This window comes from Hipposideros armiger, unplaced genomic scaffold, assembly GCF_001890085.2.
Source record: "Hipposideros armiger isolate ML-2016 unplaced genomic scaffold, ASM189008v1 scaffold_143, whole genome shotgun sequence".
NCBI lineage: Eukaryota > Metazoa > Chordata > Mammalia > Chiroptera > Hipposideridae > Hipposideros > Hipposideros armiger.
Genome location: NW_017731493.1, coordinates 2,849,438 through 2,868,726, shown reverse-complemented (window position 1 = coordinate 2,868,726; position 19,289 = coordinate 2,849,438). Strand labels below are relative to the sequence as shown.

At 35.0% G+C, this 19,289-nt stretch overlaps 1 long non-coding RNA gene across 1 annotated transcript in view; it reads left to right on the top strand.

Moving 5' to 3' along the window:
* Window positions 1-19,289, top strand: part of LOC109386981 (uncharacterized) — a 71,990-nt gene that overhangs the window by 10,339 nt on the left and 42,362 nt on the right. The window contains exon 2 of the long non-coding RNA XR_002124881.1: window positions 7,528-7,588. This is a non-coding gene — a long non-coding RNA (uncharacterized LOC109386981). The remainder of the gene's footprint in view (window positions 1-7,527; window positions 7,589-19,289) is intronic.

The window sequence follows — 19,289 nt, the reverse complement described above, 5'->3', positions numbered from 1 at the left end:
ATATGAGTGATGATCAAAGACTGCCAGGGACTTGGATAGATTGTCCCCTACAATCTATCTTCTCTTATGCTCTTCCATATTGTTTTATATGCTCTCCTCTGGACTTATCTTCCCATTCCCAACATCCCTCCATTCCATGATGTTTTAAATCCTTATTGCATTGGAATAACTTTTCTGTACCTTCCACCTCTGAGTGCTCCATTCAGGATATTTTCTTCTCTAAAGTCTGGTTCTAGCCAGAGAGTAGTGCTTCCTTTGTAGCTCCTTTGAGATGAAGCTGCTCCGAGAACCACATTCTCCTAGCTCCAATGCACTGATTCCAGCCTCTGCCCTTTTGATTCATCTACAACACCCACCCCCCTTTGATACACTATAAATTATTTAGCCAGTTCAACTATTGTGCATCAGATTCTTCACTGGCCCCTACTGACCTCCTCATCATTCTGAGCATTTATAAAAAATTCTGACATTCATATCATAACCTTCCCCTCTACCATAGTTGCAGCCATCATTTTGGGGAGGCCTAAGCATCGCTGAAGACGTTTCTTCTCCGTAATCTCATAGTTCCTTTGTGTGATCCACTGCATAGATCCATTTTTTCCACCTTAGCAATAACTCTCAGGGCCATTTGTTGGAACATATTATTAGCTAGAACAGCTCCATCTCCAAAATCTATGACTGCAAGAACTGACAATTTGACCACAGCATCCTTTGCTTCCTGCGCTCTCACACAGCTTTCTCCCACAGTGCTTCCTCTGATCACATCTTGATCTCCAGTCCCTCTCCACAACCTCTCTTCCTGCAAGCCCAGAAGGTTCTTATTGGCTTAACTTCCATCTGTAGTCCAGGATACCATTTTAACCTCTCTCTTGAAAATGCCTCAGATCCCTCCTCTCAGAAGTTCTTGTGTCCTCTTTACACTGAATACCCCACCAAGGGTCACACTACACATTCTTTTCTTCAGAGCCAAGTGTTTCTGGAAACAGCTACATCACTCTGGAGTTTGGTGTTAATGCAAGTAGGTGAACTCCGAGCTCAGGTGTTTGGTAATGTCCCTTAGCAATTCTGTTATTTTCCATCACTTCAGTCTCCTTCTCCCCTCTAAACTTTTACCTAACCTTTTTAAACTCACTACGCAGACACTTTGTGTTCTCTTTCTCACTTTTAGCACATGACCTTCCACAAAATTTTATGGATAAAATAGATGCTTCAGGAACGGATTCTCTTGATTCCACTCTTTCATATCACATGTATTATCAAACACATCTGCCATAGGCCCAGGCTCAGAATATGAAGTTTTCCATGTCATAATCAGAGCCTTTTTTTTTTCTCATTTATGTTTTGGGTCTAAGATATTTCAATTTTTTCCCAAGATCTTGGACCCTGTTTTCAAGCTCTTTAACTGATTGGTTCTCCACAATACATAAGCGTGCTTAAATGTCTGTAACCTTAAAACAAAACAAAACAAAACAAAAACAAAAAATATGACTCCAGTTGTTCTGAATGGCTCCTACCTACATCATGTCACCAAGATTGCTCTCGCTAATGTGTTCTTACTTGCTAAGACTAAATAGCATTTTCAATCCATATTCTACAGTTTTTGCTCACCATTCTTTCTTAGTTTTCATCCCATATGTGACTGGCTGCACCATATTTAGCCTTCTTCATACTACTGCTCATTCTTTAGATGACAGAGTTCTTCAGAATTTTGCCCTTGGTCCTCCTTGCTTCTTACTTCCAACGCTTGCTGGGTGATCTTTGTTCAGTGTCCATTAACTCCTATATATTGATAACTTCCAAATTTATATTGCTAGCCCACAAAAGACATCTGCAACTCATATCCATTTGTTTAACTTTCTGCTGCTCATTACTACCTGAATATTCCATGAACTTCAGTAATAATAGTTGAAAACTGAGCTATAAAAACACATTCCTCTTCTATTCTCATTCTGGGAATTAAGCACCTTATCGGGGCTGCCACTAGCCCAAATGGAACATTTGTGGGGATTAGAAGAGTATGCTCCTTCTACTTTACTTTCATCTCTTTTTAACAAAAGTCTTAATATACAGATTTGGTCCAAATAAGGCATTTTACTACTGCTGGCCAGGAATTTTTCATAATAAATATACAAACTTGTGATGTGTGAGATTTGAATGTTGTGCACAAATTCTTCAGCCATAGATGGTGACCTGACCACTTCACCTAATATTCTATGCCAAATAACTGGGAGTATTCCTAGACTCCTTCCTTTTTTGTGAATATGCAGTCAACTAGAAAGATGTCTTGCCAATGTTATCATCTAAATATATGTACATTCTGACCTCTCTTCACCATAGTTTAGAACCACGGCTCCATTTCAAACCCTTATTCTAGATCAGTATGTCAGCCACTTAACGGCAGGCTAGCACCTTTCTTAACCATCACGCCACTCGGCTGGCCCAGGCTAACACCTTTCTTAACCATCACGCCACTCGGCCGGCCCAGGCTAGCACCTTTCTAATTCATTCTCAGCATTACCTCCAGAGTGATATTTTGAGGTGTACAGCTATGACCATGGCATTTTAAAAATAAGCTAATTTTGTATAATATATATTTCAGAAGGTAAACAAAACAAATCCAAGTGTGCAACTCTTTTTTATAAAGTGAATATAGGTAAGCACCCCTCAGGTTAAAAAATAGAACATTACCTGTCCCCAAATCACCATAGTGCCCCTGCCACTCACTACCTATTTTCAAAACTACCACTAACCAGACTCCTAGCACCATGAATCTTTTTGCCTGGTTTGGAATTTTGTATAAGTGTCATTAGTTGGTGTGTGCTCTTTTGTGTCTTGCTTGTTTGATTTAACCCTTTTTGAAAGTAAATGACATCATATGGTTCTTGACTTTTTCCATCTGGCTTATTTTGCTTAGTATGATATTCTCAAGAAGACAAACGAAAACTCATAGACACAGACAAAAGTATGTCAGAGCGAAAGGGAGGTGGGGGGTTATAAAAGGAAAGGGGTCAAATATATGGTGACGGAAGGAAACGACACAATGCAATATGCAGATGATGTATTATTGAATTGTACGTTTGAAACCTATATCATCTTATTAACCAATGCCACCCCAATTCATTTAATAAAATTAATTTTAAAAAGAAAGTAAGGTTAGAAGACTTAAGAAATAAAAATTTGAGACACCCAGTTAAATTTGAATTTCTGATAATTTTTTAGTATAGGTGTGCCGCATGCAATATTTAATGGTGTGTATTTAATTATATCATATATTTAACAATATTTATACAGTTAAACAATAGTTAGCTGTATTTTATCTGACATCCCTGTTTTTAAGAGTCATCCAGACTTTTGCACATAGCAGTAGTTTATTCCTTTATAGTGTTACTTGATATTCCATTGTAAAATATACACAATTTGTGTTTCTGTTGTGCTCTTGATAGACCTTAGTAGTGCTGTGAACTTTTAGTTCTTAGGAATAGTGCTCGTGAGAACACTTGTGCATGTCCTGTGATGACATAAATTTCTATTGAATGTATTTCCAGGAGAATTGCTAGTTCAAAGGGGACCTAGAGTTCAGCTTTAGTAGGTACTGGCAAAGAAATTTTCAGATGTTTGCACCAATTTATACTCCCATCAATGGTGTAGAAGAGAGTTCCATGTGCTACCTCCCCTGCCCAATATTTGGTGTTGTCTGTTCTTTTTGTTATCTAGACATTCTTTTGAATATGTTGTGGTAGCCTATATTGTTTTAATTTGTGTTTCCCAGATGGCAAATTTCTTTAATGGCAGCTTTTATACTCCCATTATAAAAATTATCACAATCATGCTGTACCAGCTGATTTGCCTCCCCCCCAACTAAACTACTTAATTTTAATCAAAGCATTGATGACAGAATGTAGAGTCTTACAAAAGATGTGGTAAATAAAATAATTAATGAATGGACCTATTATAAATATGGCATCACTGAAGTTTATTTTATAGTTAGTTGTCATTTTCCTTTAATCTAATTAACACATCAACAAGTACTGGAGGTGCCGAAAAAAGTATATATATATTAAGAGATGTTATCTATGCTCAAGCAGTAGTTCGCTGTAATCAGAAGTGTCTGAACGCTGATGGTAATCACTTTCAGCACCTCTTGTAATTGCAGAAGTCAAATGTGACTTGTATTCATCTTTTGTTATCAGCATATATTGAGTATTACAATTTTAATACAGTTTTCCTTTCTTAAAATATGCATACATTTTTTAGCACCCTCTGTATATTTAATATCTACTGTGTTCGGATATTATTTTAATTATACTACCTTAGAACTTTAAACTATCAAAGCAAAATTACACATAGGTGAACTCTCTCTGTCATAACTATTTCAAGGACTAGATCTCTAAAATACTAAGAAGAAAAGACACTATTAAAATACGTGAATACACATACATGTGTCTCCATCAAATAATGTGTAATTAATTCTTAAAAATTAATTAATACTTAGAAACTAATCAATACTTAGAAAACTTAACACAAGACGTGATATAAGCCATAAATAATAAAGAGTGTACAAAAGTTCCAGACATTAAGAAAATATTGACAGGTATGCTCAAAGAGGCATTACAGGGAATGTTTCTAGCATTAAAAAATACAAAATAATGGAAAGAATCTAAATGCTCAGTAACTTTTAATTGATTAAGTATATAATGACAAATTCACGTAACAAAATACTATGTAACAGTTAAAATAGTATTATAAGAGGATATTGAAGGCTATGGTAATAACCATGGTATATTTCCCAATGAAAATGAAATGACCTAGAAAGGGTATAATGGTACTTTTAGAAAAGACATATTTTGGAAAAACACATGGGAAGAAAAAACCGGAAGAGACACAAATTATAAGAGATGTTTTCTCTAAGCAATGTGATTATATGATTTTGATTTTCTTATTTATTTTTCTGTTTTCCATCTTTTTATGAATGAGAAATTTGAACAATGTACGTTATATTTTAAAGGATTTGTGCAATTTACTAATGGCAAGAGCCTGTGTAGCTCTGAGGTATAGTTAATCATTAAGATGTTTTCAGGGTGGGCAGCAGTGCCCTTCCCTCCATCTGTCAAGGCCTATTGTGTGGGATTTCTCTTGACATCAGAATTCTGGTCTGAATCAATCAGTGGTCTCATGCAATAGTAAAATATTCTGTTCTTTTTATCTACTTATTAGAATATAAACATGCAGTAATAAAAAGTATGATAAAAGTTCCATGTTTCACTCAACTTGATCCAAGTTCTTAAGTGCTTATCCAAATTATAGAACTTCCTTTGAAGTGACTGAGTTCTCACGTTAATGTTACACAATAAGCAACAAAGGAAAAATTGACCATTGATGAAAAAAATGCAAATTACCTTCATGTCTAACAAACTAAGAAAAAAGCCTGTAAAGTATCTCTTACCTGTTAATTACATCGAATAAATTACTAAAATTTATAAACACTATTTCAAAGGCACTTATTGGATGATCTAATCTAACTCAGTCTAACTACAAATGTTGGCTATATTACATCATTTTCCATGCTTTTCTGGTGATCTCAGACAGCCATCATTATTCAAACAATCTGTCAAAGAAATTTTACACATTACTTAGGGAGAAAATATTGTTTCAGAATAGTTTCAGCCTTAATTACAAAACATATTTTTCTGTTCACTAGGGGAATAATTGTTAAGGCAACATTGGTAATGGAAAGGACGTGGGATTTTGAGATATATAAATCAAAATTTGAGTCCTAGCTTTGCGGTCTTGGGCAGTTCAGTTATCTCTGAACTTGGGTTTCTTCCTTCTGTACTTCAGAATCATAGTACCTCCCTTCCAGGATGTTGTGAACATTAGAGAGAATATATGAACAGGACCTATGAGTGCCTATCACACAATGGATTCCTTCCCTTTGCCCTCACTTCTCCTGCTGCACCTTCTCTCCTCGCCATAGAGCTTAGGAACTGGAAGTAGAGATGAACAGCTCAAGTCATAAATTTGTGTCTCTATTTAGCAAGTATGTGTTGGGCTTTTTATATGCTCCAGGCATTGTGCTGGGTGCTGGGTATACAATATAGTGAACAAGACATAGTCAAGAAGCTTCTAGTTTCTTTACTTTCGGAAGTCTACACAGATAGTAAGCCATAATGGAGCAGTAAGCAATATGGAATGTGCGTGCTAAGAAAACTGTAAACATTACATTGAGAGCCGAGATTTCTTATGGCTTTTTGAGGTGATACAGATTTATAGGGGTTACTAGTTTCCTGAATTTAGAATTTGAAAGCAAATGGGACTTATTAAAGAGACATGATTAAATGCGTACTTTAGAAAGCTCACCTAGGTAAGGAAGTAGCAAATGAACTAAAAAGTGAAAAGGCTCGAGGCTGGGAAAGAGTTAGGAGGGTGTTTGCAATAGTTCAGTCAATAAATAATTAGGCTGAGAAACAGGGAGTGTTAGTCATGGGATGAGGATGAAAGGGCAGATAGAGAAATGTTTAGGAATCATCCATGTTTAGGACCCAGTGATTGATGGTGTGTGTAGGTAAAGTGAAGGAAAGGTTTACTGGCTTCAGTGATTATGAAGATGGTGCTCTTCAACTGAGAGGCTTAATGGGGATCAGCAGAAATCGATAACCCTGAAACCAAGAGCTGCAGCCAGGGGCCAGCCATGGAGAAAGCAGAATTAAATTTCAGAAAGTCTGATCAAGTTAGAATGTCCAAGCCATATTGCCTGTGTTAGAGGATGCAGCTGCCTTTGGAGATTCCCGTGTTGGGGTGCACACCCTTCCTTCTCTTAAACTCTGGCTCTCACAGAATCGGTGTGGATCACGTGTCCTAACAAATTTAGAGTATGAAGAATACAGCAATCATACAATCTAATCATACCAATGTTTCAAGTTGTTCTAAAGGTATTAAATTTGAATCTAGTGTCACTGAAGTAGTAACTAATCTAAAAATACTTCAGCATCAAAATTTATGATGTGAATCTGGCAGTATGCATAAAGTTTTCTATTTCCAGCAGTTCTACTTATACCTATAGCCACTTTGCTTATTGAAGCCATCACATTAACAAAAATGTCAATTGTGTCTGGAGATGACAACCTCACACACAGAGGAAAGTCATGAAATTTCTTTCTAAAGCCTATTCTTGTGAGAGGTTTTCATTGAAAATGGGGCAGTAAGATACATATCCCTAAATCAGTTTTTTTTTAAATCATGAAATAATTCTAAGTGTGTGCAAAAAGAAATCTCAAGATATCTGTCATGAATCTCTAATCACTAATGAATCATTAATATACCATAAACATAAATAAGATATAGTCAATCGGTTACTATGTTGGTCTGCCTTTAATATACAGAATAATTTTAAAGAATGCATAGTATAGAGATTGTTTACTATTATTTTTTTGAAAACTTGGTCAGTAATGCAAGCCTTCATTAATGTTTCCTATGGGGAAATGAGATTCAATGAACAACTGACATCATATTTTTTTTCTTACTGAACAGTGGCTTTTTAGGAGTTAATTCTGCTGTTTGAGAATTACGTGTGCCTTCATAGGATGAAAAGGTATGGAATTTGCTCATTTTGCTAATATCTACCTACAAGCTCATATTCTTTGCCTCAGGCGAGTTTAGAAACATGTGTTTCAGAGCACTTCTGGAAATAAAAAGAAACAAAACCCGTTCTGTCATTGGTATCCAGCTTCCCAGACATTTTTGTCTGTAGAGATGGTTAGTAACTATAGAATGAGAAGCTGGGAAATTATGGCGACTTCAGTTTCCACAGTCATCAGCCAAGTGTGCTATGCAATTACAACAAAATTCTAAAAATCAAAATTTCCTTCTAGGGGATGTCCTTAAAATTTACTCTCATTCTTCTTGTCTGGATGAAGCAAACTTTTAGAAAGAGAATACTGTATTAGAAAATTTCAGATTGTATTTGAATAATGATTAGACATTTTTTCATTGTGTAGTATTTTAATATCTGTTATTTCTACAGGAGATGGTATTTGTGTGGTTTTCAATACAGTAAGTTCCCGACTTACGAACGGGTTCATTCCGGGAGAATGTTTCATACCTAAGTCGGATACGTTCATAAGTCCAACAAAGTGAGACTTATATACCTTTGACGTAAATATACAACATAAAGCATAAAAAACTAAACACACACAAAAATAATGTAAATAAACTATTTTTACTTTTACAGTTACCCTAAAAAGTGGTACAGTACAGTACAACAATGGGCATATAGGGGATTGCATGGAGTGAACTGATAACGTGAGCTACTTCCATGATTTGTTTGCAACTATGAATGTTCATAACGCAAGTTCCATTCATATCTGTGAAAGTTCGCAACTCAAATGATCATAAGTCGGGGACTTACTGTATTGGCATATTTAGTGCTCTCTTATTTTATTTTATTTTAAAAAATTTTTATAAGAGTTTATTTGAGCCAAACTGATGACATATGGTGGGGTGCAAGATTTCAAGATTTTCAAGATAACAGTTTTGCAGTTTCTTTTATGCTTTTAAAATTAAGAAGGGAATGGATATGGAGGTGGGAGAAAGCAAGGCAGGGATTGGATTACATGATAGTTAACAAGATCATGTGCTCTCTAGAGGATTAATACCTGCTTCAAGGGTTATTACTTTTGGTATTTCAAAGGCTTTAGCCTAGACGCAGAAGACAGTGGACAGGGCTGCTTTAAAACCTTTCACAATAGAAGTTATAGGTTTGGGGCGTGTCTGCTCACCATGACCTGCCAAGCTGGGACTGGATGATCAGATCACCCTGTGAGGTGACTTTCCACAGAACCCCTTTTTTCATCCACAGCCTCCCCTTTTGGCATACATCAATCCAACCTTTTGGTCAGATAATGTGGTCTCACAGAGCTAGGAAGTTTCATTCCTAGGAAGTTTTAGTGCTTTCTTAAATCAGCCAGAAAGTTAAACACAAAAATAGTAAGATATATATATGGGCTGTTCTTAAATATTATATTTTAAATTCTATACTTATGTGAACAATTGAGATAAGTGTGATGATGCTTTGAGGTAAATAAGAAACAGTACACCATTTTCTCAGAAAGACTAGATTACCTTATCTGCCACCTACTTCCTCAATTCTTCCCCCTTTCATGACAGCCAATAACAAAGGTCCACAATTTATGATTCTTAGAAATCCTACCTGATGAATGATTATCTGCTGACCATGAAATTTCCAAGGCTAAAGTTATATGCAAAAAGCAATCCTTGGACTTTAGGAGTAAGCGTTAAAACAGAAAGTTGAATCACTTTCAATGAATGATTGTTTTTGTTTGATTCACTCAACAGACTCAAATTAACTAGCCAGAGCCACCCTATTCTAAGTGGCAGTGGATCTCAAATGGTTTCTCTGCCAGCGTAGGGGCACCACAGCACTTCAGAGCATGGCCCCTGGATTCCTCTGGCCTTAGTTCAAATTTTTGCTCCATCATTTCCTAGGTACATAACCTTGGGCAATTCACTTAACTTTTCTGAGTCTTAGTTTTCTCTTGTAAATAGTGGATAATTCAGTACCTACTCAGGTTGCTGGAGGTATTGAATGGAATGCAGCACATCAAGTGTTTAGCATAGTGCCTTGTATATAATAATTATTCATTATGGGTATAATAATAATGTCATTATAATTATTACCATATATAACTTTATTATTATTATTATTATTATTACAATTTGCTATTATATTACTTGTCCACTTAGGAAAAAAATAAAAAAACAAAGTCTACCCCGTTTATCATGAGCACTTCCCCTGCTGCAAAGCTCAGTAGAATTCATCACAGTGAGGCTAGGATCAGATAAGAGGTCAGTGAACGTCCGCCTGTAGATAGTCAATGGGTGCCTCTGAGCTCCCTCGAGTAGGCTGAGCACAGCATTACTTTACAAAGCAGCTCTGGGGAACTGCAAATTTGTGACCCAAAAAAATGCATAACATTGTCCATACAGACAAACATTTAAATGTTGCCTTATCAAAATGTTGCCACTATTAGCCTTCTACTATATTTTGAAAAACGGCGCTTTTAACTTTCTAGAAAATGCGAGAATTGCCAGATTCAGCATCTCTCAGTGGCGTAGAGGAGCCCTAAGACTATTTCCGGTGAGGTGACCCCTTCTAACATAGGGATGTCAGAGGCAATAGACAGATGGGAAATACTAAAAATTCAAAGGAGCATTGTCAATGGAAATTATACAACTTGAACAAAAGTACCATGACATTAATGATTTAACATTAGGTCTTCCTCCCTACCCTACCTCACATTCCCCAATCCCAATATAGGTTTGTTCATGGCTTTTGTACTGTTGCAGTAATTGGAGCAACCCAACCCCAGCCCTTATCTGCAGGAAGGAAGCTGGGGGTAGCAATAGCTGAGTAAGAAACAGGTTGAACAGAGCTACAGCCAGCTCCTCAGATAAGCCCACACCAAGCCACATAGGCAGGATTGGCTACATAATATGTGGGGCCTGGTACAAAATGAAAATGTGATGTTGTTTGTTCAAATATGGTTAAGAATTTAAAGGTGCTGACAGCCAAGCATTAACCCAAGCACCAGCCCCTTTGAAATGCAGAACCCTGTGCGACTGCTCAGGCTGCATTCCCATGGGGCCAGCCCTGCACAGATCTTTCCTTTCCCTCTGAACACTAGTCGTATCCCTACAGGAACCGCCTCTGGTGGCCCAACCTTTAGCATGTCCATGGGAATTTACCTTAATTCAAAACCAAGTAAATGTTCAGGATTAATACCAGATACATGACCCAGCTAATGATTTAGGATTAAATGATACTTTTCTAAAGTCTCAGAGACCCTTTTGTCAACTGTCATCCCTTCATTGTCTGAAAACTAGATATAATTTATAACATATGTAGAAGTACAGGAAAGAATAACGTAAGAGTTACTTAATCCTCAACATGCAGTGGAAAAATATAAATGGAAATATCTTCTGTAAAGAGGCCAAAAGTTCAACATAGAAACTGAGCTTCATATATAATATTCTAATTTGGTTCAATTATTTAAAGACACTTAGAATAGTTGAAGATTTTTTTTTAAGGCTACATACAGTGCAGTGAGTTATGCAAGTAAAACTGGCAAACCTCTTGACATTCCTGATATTTTTGATTCACATGCCACTTTGACAACCTGATGAAAGCAAAAAAGTTACCTGAGATAAATACATATTCATAAACACACACACGCACATACACACACACACACATACACACACACTGCTCAAACATCCTGAGGTCCAAAAAAAATTTAAGGTTGGAAAAAAATTGCTCTGAAACAAGACTTTGTTATATGTTAAAATAAGTTTACTTATTCTGAAAGTTTCAAAGGGACCTATTTTTCAAATAGTAGTAAAGATATAGATGGTATTTATTATTTTACTACATGACTGGTTGAAATTAAAGAACTAAGCTGGAGTCAGATCATGAAGAATCATGCTAAATCTCTCTTTAAAAGATATATTTTTATGCAGAAGTATTTTAAAGAAATACAGATATCACAATACATCTCTAATTACTCCAGTATTCAGTTCTTAAAAAAAACTAATTTTCCTATCTAGCTGACTGACCATTTTTACACCTAGCAAAATTAATAATACTTTATTAAATTTAATTTGTACCCAGCCGTAATCAAATATCTCCATTTTTTTCCTGCCTTGTTCAAAACTAGGATCCAATCTAGGACTATGCATTGCATCTGTTATGCTCCTTAAGCCTCAGTTAGCCTAGAAAAATCTAGATTGTTTTCATGTCTCTCATTGAAGATCAAACCTCTGGATTTATCTCAAGGTTTTTTCTTAGTGTGTTTTAAATCTAACCCTGAAATTTCTTATGTATTGGAAGTTCAATTCAAAGGTTGATGATATTTAAATGAGCCATTTTGAGTAGAATGAATTGTGCCTGATGTTGTGTTGAATTATATCATAGTAGGAGATAGCCTAGCTCCTAAGATTTGGTTTAATATCTAATTCAAATTATAACACTTGCATTTTTCTGTCCTTCCCCTTATTTTTAGTTTAATTGTGCATGGAAGAATTTTTAGAAAATTAATTTAAAATCAACTACAAAATTATTTATTTTTGTATTCACTATGTCAAAACGTTGCTAATGGGGCCCCTTTCAAGCTGTTGTCTTCTTTTAAGGTGACTCCATTAAATTTTGAAAACTATCTTTTTTTCAAACATTTATCTTAATGTTTTCCAATTTTATTGAGATATAATTGACAAATTACATTGTGTAACTCTAAGGTCTACAACATGATGATTTGATATTCATATGTATTTTGAAATGATTGCTGCAGTTAATTAACACATTCATCATCTCACAGTCACTTTTTGTGTGTGTAAGTGTGTATGTGTGGTGAGAATACTTAAGACCTACTCTACTAGCAAATTTCGAGTACACAGTACAGTACTGTTAACCATAATCACCATGTTATATATTAGATCCCCAGAACTTATTTGTCTTAAAACTGAAAATTTGTAACCTTTGACTAACATCTTCCCATTTCCCCCACGCCCAATGCCTAGTAACCACCAATCTAGTCTCTATTTCAATGAGTTCTACTTTTTTAGATTCCACATATAAATGGGGTCATACGGTATTTGTCTTTCTCTGTCTGACTTATTTCACTGAGCATAATGCCCTCTGGGTCCACCCATGTTGTCACAAATCAGAGGATTCCCTTTCTTTTTATGGCTGAATAATATCCACACGTGTGTGTGTGTGTGTGTGTGTGTGTGTGTAAAACCACATTTTCTTTATTCATTCATCTATGAACATTTAGTTTGTTTTTATGTCTTGGCTATTGTAAGTAATGCTGCAATGAACATGGAAGTGCAGATAACTCTTAGAGATGCTGATTTCATTTCCTTGAGATATGTATACCCAGAAGTGGGATAGTTGGATCATATGGTGGTTCTATTTTTTTAATATTTTGAGGAACCTCCATGTTCATTCACACCAGCACTGCACAAGGCTTCCCTTTTCTCCATTTCTTGAGCTCAAAATGTCCCAGGCTCAGTCTGCACCTTTTGCGTTCCAGATCAAGAAGCAACCATTTCTTCAAAGAGCCCTGATTCCTTTTACTAGGGAATGATATTAGAAGCCAAAATGTCAGTTTGAGAGTGTCCATTGATATAGTAGTGAAATTATATCTAGGCCATTTCAGTGAATGGAGCAAGAAAATAAACATATACTTAAATCATTTATATTTAGATTTTGAAGTTAATATTAACAATACAGCAATTTTATATAACTTCTTGATTTTATAATTGTACTTTTTTTCCCTATTGAAAATCTTGATTTCTAATAAAATTAATGGCATTTATTAGCTTCTTTGCTAGTCCTGGGGCTGTTTGCCCCCAGATTGTTCCAGACCCTTTCCCTATTCCATCATCTTTGCAGGTTTCCATGACAGCCAATAGTATCACTGGTGGGAGTTTGGTAGGTAATGGGAACGAAGAAGCCAGAGTATTTCTACCCTTTCTTCCTGTCCTGGGCGATGTCTCTGAGTGTGACTGCTTCCCTTCTGTTGCTCCAGGTCCCCAGGACTTGGTTACAACTGTCAGTAGGTGATCTGGTCCTCCGGACTCCAAACTCGTTTTCTTTTGTGTCTCTCTAGCCTAAAGTTGGAGTGGCTTTCTGCTCTTTCTAAATTCTGGGTTGCCTCTCAGCTTCTCTGTTCTTCCATCGCCTATGTAATTTATCTTCTAATTTATATTCCCTTTAAATGATTTCTTTTGCCCTGATTGGATCTTAATGACAGCGCTTTATAATACTGTATAAGTAAAGGAAGTTTAAAATGTCTAAATGGTTCCTTTTTTCTCCTACAGAATGTATCCTTAAAGATGTAGAGTCAATGACCTATGTTCTAAAATTACTTTAGAATATCTTTCTTTGTGATATCTTACCAGCTTTATATATATATATAAATGTAAAATTTGCTGAAGATTGTTTCCAGTTTTAAGGATTCCTTTTTTATCTTCCTTAAAAAATAAGGTTAATGCATTTATTTACATGGTATGAAGCGCTCAAAACTTTATTAAGAAAATGTATACTTAGATGCCTCTCCTGACCTTTCTCCCTTATTTACCCTTCCCTGCTGTCAGTGATTAACTGTTAATTAGCTTTTTTTGTTCATCCTTTCAATATTTTTCTTTTTGCAACATGTATTTCCCATTTCTTGTATAAAAGATGGAATACCATATATGCTATTCTTTACCTTGCTTTTCATTAAAGAATATATACCAAAGATCTCCCCATATCAGTACATAAAGATATTCCTCATTCCCTTTTATTGCTGCATATTACTTTATTGTATGAATGTACCATCATTAATTTAAGTGACTCCATATCATTGATATTTGAGTTGTTTCTAACTTTTTCTATACAAATAATACCAAAATGAAAAACTTTGATCATATGCCATTTTGGACTTGTGTAGATGTGTTTATAAGCGAGATTTCTAAAAGTGGGGTTGCTAGTTCAAAGTGTAAATGCATCAGTATTGGTTAACTTGCCAAATTCTCCTCTGTAGCCTTTATACCATATTCTAATCTTAACATTGTATAGGAGTACCTATTTCCCTGCAGTCTCACCAACAGAGTTTGTTGTTATACTTTTAGTTTTGCCAGTCTGATGGTTGAGAAATGATGTCTCAGTGCTTTTCTTTTGTTATGTTTGAAATCAAACATCTTTTCATATGCATAGGGCCTTTTGTATAATTTTCTATGCTCTATCTGTTCATATGTCTTAAGACATTCTTGGAAAAATTAGAGGAAAAAACCACTGGCCTAGAAGTTGAGGACTCAGGCGCTATCATGACTTCAGTGAACTAGTCTTGTTTCTCAAGCAAACCATAAAATTCCTCTGAGCTGCAGCTACTGTTTACCACACAAAGTGTTTCTGAGGATAAAATGTAGTATATGAACTTGATTTGGGGATCTTCAACATGTGGTGTACTCTCCCTCATCACTCAATAATCAATATTTCACATTTCTCTCAATAGCCTTTCCTCTCTCATATCATTTAGAGATTGTCTTACAGTTAATAGTCATTGTAACATCTAGAATGAAAGCTCTCATGATTTTTACATGTTCAGTGCCTCAGACAACTAGTTTTTACTGACAATCATTTATGTTGGAAAGGAGTCTTTTGCTTCAAAAACAACATCCAGAAGTTCCTTGTACTTTTTGATGTTATTCCTTTTTAGTTATTTAGATAAAAACTGAGGTTTTGGGGCTGGCCGAGTGACTCAGTTGGTTAAGAGCTTGCTCAAGAGTGCAAGTTCAGAGCAACAGGGTCGCCAGTTCCATTCGTGGCCCGAGCTGAGCTGCCGCTGAGCTGCCAACAGGTGGTTGGATGGCTCAGCTAAAAACAAACAAACAAACAAAAAAACATGAGGTTTGCCTTTCAAAGATTGGAAAGTATTTACCAGTCTTCTGAAATCTTAAGACTAGAGTAAAAATGCTATAAGAAGGTGATAAATAAGAATCCTACTCCTAACTATTGCATTGTTCTGTATACCTGAAACTAACAATAAAAAAAAAAAGAATCCTACTCCTGAATAGATACTTAAATGGACAAAAACCAGAAAAAAGTATTGAACTATCTCTTTCAGAAATTTCCATGGGTTTGGGCAGTGGCTAGAGTGTATGGCAATTGCAGGCCACTTCCTCAGAGTGCATGTTCGTTGTGATTGTTTTTCAGGAGTTCTTGCTGGGGGAAAAAAGTAAAATGGTAAAAACTCAGTACTCTCTTAAAAGATTAGCTGTTTTGATACTGGCAAATGGCAAAATTCCTGGTTGAAGAAGAAATTACAGCTGTTTATATAAGCAGATTCCATTCATTTTAATTATCGCTTTTGGCAGGGTACAAAGAGTTTAATCTTTCCTAAATCCCACTGTAATGTCTACTATCTAAAAGGTTCAGTTACCCTGGACAAGATCTTCATCAGCTACTTGCTATGTGCTGATGGTAATGTTACTTGATATAGTTAAGCCTAGTTGAAAGGGTAATGGAATTAATAGCCAAAGAAATATAAGATGCATGGAAATCAAGTCTTAAACAGAGTTTCCTAATAAACATTCAGATTATTGACCTTATTTTTATTTATATTTCATGATTAGGTCAAATATTTCATCATAGTTTCCTCAATTAGCCTCTGCAGATCTAGAAGATTTAAAAATATCATAAAGTATAACTAAGAAAAAGGGATTTATTAAATAAAAATACTGGGACTTTAGGTTTTAATTCTATATGTATGTGAGTTATTTTCCTGTACTATTGTTTTTAGATATAGAGTTTTACAGAACAGCACTTTTGTATACTTTCAAAAAAAAAAAATATATATATATATACATATATATACACACACACACATAAAAAAGAAAGCCAATGTTTCAAATTAGACAGTTATCTGGTTCAAATAACAAAAGAGGAGCCTTAGTTTCTTAAATTCCTTTTCAAATTGTTTTCATAGTAATTTTGTTCAATGCTTATGTGGAGCTTTCTTTTCTTTTCTCAGGAACGTCTCCACTAAAATTCGATGTTCTGAAAGACATATATGATGTTTCTTGCAAGATTAATAAGACAAAGGAAAAGGACAGGAAAAATCCAAGAGACTATTATATAATTTGCATTTTTAGAGACTTGCTTGCAAAACTTAACTAAAAAAATGAGTCTTAGATTAGATTAACTTAATATTCACTTAATGGAGGAAAGCCAGAAGTTGGTTTTTTTTTTTTTTTAAGGTTTCATGTTTGTAGGTCAGGCGGAAGCCTGCTTCTTCTTTTTGTACTTCTCAAATTGTCTGAATTTGGCAACATGAATATCATATCTAGAAGAGTTGTGCTTGCAATAAAGAGGCACGATGTTTTACAATTAGTTCCTTTTTATTTGGGACTTCAGGTCTTTAAGACTGATGTCTATAGATGTTTGTTTGGCTTAATACATTGAATAATTAATAAGATTATTCCATTGGGTATATAATCAGTAGGCACACAAGAGGCTAGAATGTTTTAAAAAAGTGTAATTGATTGTATCCAGACATATTTTGTTTTGTGCTTTGCATTATTGCTTTTCACAAATGTTGCATTTTTTACAAACTGAAGGCAAGACCTTCTACCAGCAAAAAGATTACGACTTGCTTTTTTGTGATACTCACTTTATTTCAGTGTCTATAACCAAACCTACACTATCTTTGAGGTATGCTTGTACATTAAGCTAAGACAAAAATGTAGATGAAAGAAGTTGACTCCATATCTTGAAAGGATTATGGAGATTAAATGCTATGTAGAGGAATTCCCCCAACAGCATATGTTACTAATATAGTAATATATTTGAGTATAATGCTTTAGAAATTATTCTTAATGAAAAATTAATTTGAATTGTTTTCCAAATGTTAATTATTTAAGTATTTGCAAAGCTATTAGGTGAGATACAACAATGTAAGATGAAATTTACAACTTTCATCTCTATAATAGCTCCTGGCTTATTTCCTTTACTCCTTTGATACCTTCGATTCTATTGACCAACCGAACAATCCAAGAAGTGTTTATTGAGTACCTAATACAGTTTCGGTACTCTGCTAGATATTGAGAGTGGATCATGCATAGGTATAACACATGTTCTATAAACTCAAAGAATGTACCATTAGATTATTAGATTATAAATGCTATGGGAAACAAAGTGAACAAATGGACATGAAAAACTGGAGATCAAAAACAACATAGATATGCCAAGATAATTCAATGAGGAAAGAATAGTCTATTCAAGAATTGGTACTAGCACAGCTGTATATGCACATGCACAAAAATGGGACAGACCTCTAACACCCTATTACAAAATTAACTCACAATGGACCGACTTAAATGTAAGATCTAAAACTATGTAACTCTTAAAAGGAAATGAAGATGTAAATATTTTTGACCTTGGAGTAGGCAATGTTTATGAAGATATGACATCACAAGCATGAGAACAAAAGAGAAAATAAATTGGACATCATCAAAATTAAAGACACTTGTCTTTCAAAGGACACTACCAAGAAAGTGAAAAGGCAATGCATAAAATGGAGAATTTATTTTCAAATCGTATCTTATGAGTGATTTATCTCTGGAATATGTAGAGTACTTCCTATTCAATAATAAAAAGACAATTAAAAAATAAGCAAAAGATTTGAATAGATGTTTCTCCAAAGAAAACATGCAAAAGGTAAATAAGCATATGAAAAGATGTTCACATTGTTAGCTATTAGGGAAATGCAAATGAAAATTGCAGTGAGATGCCATTTATACCCATCAGGATGGCTATAATAAAAAAGACAAATAATAACAGGTTTTGGTGAGGATGTGGAGAAATGCTTTATGAGCTGTTGGTGAGAATGTAAAATAATACAGCTACTTTAAAAATATTCTGGTGGTTCTCCAAAATGATAAACATAGCATTACCATATGACCCAGGATTTAATTCCTAGAAATACACCCAAGAGAAATGAAAACCTATGTTCACATAAAAACATGTACACTAATGCTTTTAGCAGCATTATTTTCAATAACTCCAAAGTAGATACAACCCAGTTATCCATTAACTGATGAATGGATAAACAAAATATGGTATATCCATACAATGAAATATTATTCAGCCATTAAAACGAAAGGGTACTGATATAGGCTATGGCATGGATGAACCTTGAAAACATTATACTAAGTGAAAGAAGGCAGTCACAAAAGCCATATATTGTACGCTTTCATGTATATGAAATTTCCAAAATAGGTTAAATCCATAGGGTCAGAAACATAGATATTTGTTGCCCAGGGCAGCATTTCAGATTCGGACTTGAGGAGAACTGGGTAGTTTCTGCTAATAGGTACTGCTAATGGGTTTTTGGGGCTGAAAAAGGAGTCCTAAACTGATTGTGGTAATGATTGCACAACTATAATAATACTAAAAAGCATTGAAGTGTATACTTTATATGAATTATATCTCAATAGTGCTGTTAATTTTTTAAAAGTAGCACGAACATAACTGGGAGGTTTAAATGACACCTTTAGCCCCTTATTGATCCTGTGAACACAGGGATACTGCTTTTTTTTTTTGTAGGAAATAATAAATAAGAGAATTTTAGATTTAGAGGGAAATCTAGAAAACATCTAGTGTAATTTCCTAAATGCCCCCATTTTTCAGATGAACTATTTAAACAGTAGAGTGGCAGATAAACCCATGGATTCTG